A 4116-nucleotide genomic window follows, 5' to 3' on the forward strand; every position below is an offset into this window, starting at 1 on the left:
GGGTATAAAAATGAGGTAACACGCATGCAATATCCCTTTGTCATCCAACACCATGAAGAAAAGAACAGAACTGGCTGTTCAAAAGGGGACAGATGGTCGTAGACCTTCATAAATCTGGAAATGGCTACAAGAAGATCCACAAACCATTGAATATACCACTGAGCACTATCAGGGCAATTATTAAAAAATCCAAAAGATATGGAACAGTTGAAAACCTCACGGGTAGAGGACGCAAATGCATTACCCCCCCCCCAGGATGGGGAGGAGGATCGTCTCTCTCACACCGGACACTTCTGATCCCCAGCAATATGCACCCCCCCCCCCCACAATTGCAGTAGTGAAAATGTATACAATTGTCATACTTGAGTAAAAGTAAAGATACCCTGATAGAAAATGATTCAAGCAAAAGTGAATGTCACCCAGTAAAATACTACTTGAGTAAAAGTCTAGAAGTATATGGTTTTAAATATACTTAAGTATCAAAAGTCAAAGTATAAATTGTTTCACATTTTGTCACGTTCTGGCCTTACTTCCTTTGTTTTGTCTTTTGTTTTAGTATGGTCAGGGTGTAAGTTGGGGTGGGTTGTCTATGTTAGTTTTTCTATGATTTTTTATTTCTGTGTTTGGCCTGGTATGGTTCTCAATCAGAGGCAGCGTGTCAATCGTTGTCGTGAGGACCATATTTAGGTAGCCTGTTTTCCTGTGTGGTTTGTGGGTGGTTATTTTCAGTCTTTGTGTGTCTGCACCAGATAGAACTGTTTCGGTTGTCACTTTGTTTTGTATTTTTGAAGTGTTCAGTTTCTTATTAAAAAGATGAACATAAACAACGCTGCGCTTTGGTCCTCTCCTTCTTCCACCGACGACAACCCTTACACATTCCTTATATTAAGCAAACCAGACGGCATGATTTTCTTGTTTTTTTATTTATTTATGGCTATCCAGGGGCACACTCCAACACTCAGACATCATTTAGAAATAAAGGATGTGTGATTAGTGAGTCCTCCAGATCAGAGGCTGTAGGGACGACCAGGGATGTTCTCTGTTTAGTGAATCCTCCAGATCAGAGGCAGTAGGGATGACCAGGGATGTTCTCTGTTTAGTGAGTCCTCCAGATCAGAGGCAGTAGGGACGACCAGGGATGTTCTCTGTTTAGTGAGTCCTCCAGATCAGAGGCTGTAGGGACGACCAGGGATGTTCTCTGTTTTGTGAGTCCTCCTACACCTTCAGATTCAGCACTTTTGACCAGAAAGAAATAACTCAATTCCAAAACATATGTATGGTCTCCCTACAGCTTCTGGTGAATGCTCACTTAACCCATATTTAACTGATCACTTACTAGATGCCTTGACCGACACTTGTGATATTGACAGACAAACAAAATATTGTTTCAATTATGTAGTTGGCTAATTAAGAATGTAAGCTTTGTAGGGATGACCAGGGATGTTCTCTGTTTAGTCAGTCTGCCAGATCAGAGGCAGTAGGGATGACCAGGGATGTTCTCTGTTTTGTGAGTCCTCCAGATCAGAGGCTGTAGGGATGACCAGGGATGTTCTCTGTTTAGTCAGTCTGCCAGATCAGAGGCAGTAGGGATGACCAGGGATGTTCTCTGTTTAGTGAGTCCTCCAGATCAGAGGCAGTAGGGATGACCAGGGATGTTCTCTGTTTAGTGAGTCCTCCAGATCAGAGGCTGTAGGGATGACCAGGGATGTTCTCTGTTTAGTGAGTCCTCCAGATCAGAGGCTGTAGGGATGACCAGGGATGTTCTCTGTTTAGTGAGTCCTCCAGATCAGAGGCTGTAGGGATGACCAGGGATGTTCTCTGTTTAGTGAGTCCTCCAGATCAGAGGCTGTAGGGATGACCAGGGATGTTCTCTGTTTAGTGAGTCTGACAGATCAGAGGCTGTAGGGACGACCAGGGATGTTCTCTGTTTAGTGAATCCTCCAGATAAGAGGCTGTAGGGACGACCAGGGATGTTCTCTGTTTAGTGAGTCCTCCAGATCAGAGGCAGTAGGGATGACCAGGGATGTTCTCTGTTTAGTGAGTCCTCCAGATCAGAGGCAGTAGGGATGACCAGGGATGTTCTCTTGATAAGTGTGTGCATTGGACCATTTTCCTGTCCTGCTAAGCATTCAAAAATGTAACAAGTAATTGTGGGTGTCAGGGAAAAAGTATGAAGTAAAAAGTACAGAACTTTCTTTAGGAATGTAGCTAAGTAAAAGTCCAAGTCGTAAAAAAAAATATAAATATTAAAGTAAAGTACAGATACCCTCAAAAACGACTTAAATAGTACTTTAAAGTATTTCTAATTAAGTACTTTACACCACTGCACAATTGACACAGTTGTTACACCAATTCTACACATTCCTTTGTCCCATGTCCTCCGGCACACTTCTCAAATGTCTGGAATCTCCCTCCGACACACTGCTGCAACATGACCATAAGCTTGGCATCTGAACCTTAACGCTCCCATTGGACAACTGACATATCCTAACATGACTTCATCAGGTAGAGTCTACTTCAAAACCCGAAAGGACAGACAATGTCTTGTCAGTTACACCTCCGCTCGCCACCGGGTCTGCTTCCCACCAAACGCCAGCCGTCACTGACAGACCAGGATTCACTACATTCAAAGGCACCCTGCTCCAGAGAGCAAAGACAGACACAGGTCTTGTCCCTGGTGGCGTGACGCCAAGTGCCTGCTCCCTCTGGACCGAAGAAACACAGACCGTTATTACAAGTCCATTTCCAGTTACCTTTACCAATCACTTACTTCCATTGACTTTCAATATGTACCGATCGCTTGGCAAAGGTATTCCATAACATGGGGCTTGTTAAAGCCGCCTTTATCTACATGAGAGGATCCAGACAAGGACATCGTCACAATGGTCTGTAAAACGTGAACATTGTGAACTACAAACTTAACATGTTACCAATATGGAATAGAGTTGGGGTGGTATATCCAGACGTATGATGTCGCATTAACACATAGTTCTTCATAAGACATAAGAAGAAATATCTTGCTGTGTTTTGTACGCGCAGATGTAAAATGCTTCTTGTTGTTCATTTCTGGTTCGGCATCAGACTAATTTTGTGCTTCAGTTGAACTTCTCTACTTGGATGACATTTCATGAATGGGCATTCTATCAGTAGACAGCGCTCTGAAATATGAAATATGATGTCCATGCAAACCTTGCTTTTTATTGTAAACTCGTTTACTTGTGTGGCTGCCAGCCAAATAGCATTGCACCTCTGTTGTGATCTGAAGAAAATGAAGAAATTTTCTGCTGAATGTATTGCACTATTGTATTTCCAGGGATGGAAAACTATTGTTGTCACGACTTCCGCCGAAGTCGGTCTCTCTCCTTGTTCGGGCGGCGTTCGGCGGTCACCCGTCACCGGTATTCTAGCCATCGCTGATCCGCCTTTCATTTTCCATTGGTTCTGTCTTTGTTTTCTACACACCTGGTTTTCATTCTCCAATTACATGTTCATGTATTTAACCCTCTGTTTCCCCCATGTTTTTTGTGCGTGATTGTCGCTTGCAGAAATCGCTGAAGTTTGATACTTTTATCTCCCGCACCAAATTCAACATCTGATATCTGAGCAGCGACTGATCGCTACAGCTGTACATAGTCTTATCGGTAAATAGCCCACCAATTTTACCTACCTCATCTCCATACTGTTTTTATCTATTTACTTTTCTGCTCATCAATATCTCTACCTGTACATGACCATCTGATCATTTATCACTCCAGTGTTAATCTTCAAAATTGTAATTATTTGCCTACCTCCTCATGCCTTTTGCACACAATGTATATAGACTCCCCTTTTTTTCTACTGTGTTATTGACTTGTTTATTGTTTACTCAATGTGTAACTGTGTTGTCTGTTCACACTGCTATGCTTTATCTTGGCCAGGTCGCAGTTACAAATGAGAACTTGTTCTCAACTAGCCTACCTGGTTAAATAAAGTTGAAATAAAATAAAAATAATAATAAAATAAATGTCCATTTCGGTACATGATAGCTGGTTTTTCGGTGCTGTTTTCACCCGTGCCGTAATATATTTACCGTTTGTATTTGGTCAAGTGTATTTGTTACCTCGTGCCTTTATTTTT

General features: G+C 42.2%; 1 long non-coding RNA gene across 1 annotated transcript; it reads left to right on the forward strand.

Moving 5' to 3' along the window:
* The first annotated feature begins 2660 nt into the window (after window positions 1-2660).
* On the forward strand, window positions 2661-4116 carry LOC135532719 (uncharacterized). Its single transcript, XR_010454384.1, has 3 exons — window positions 2661-2885; window positions 3314-3398; window positions 3546-4116. It is a non-coding gene; the product is annotated as an uncharacterized LOC135532719 (long non-coding RNA).

This window comes from Oncorhynchus masou, unplaced genomic scaffold (assembly GCF_036934945.1).
Source record: "Oncorhynchus masou masou isolate Uvic2021 unplaced genomic scaffold, UVic_Omas_1.1 unplaced_scaffold_1998, whole genome shotgun sequence".
NCBI classification, from domain to species: Eukaryota; Metazoa; Chordata; class Actinopteri; order Salmoniformes; family Salmonidae; genus Oncorhynchus; species Oncorhynchus masou.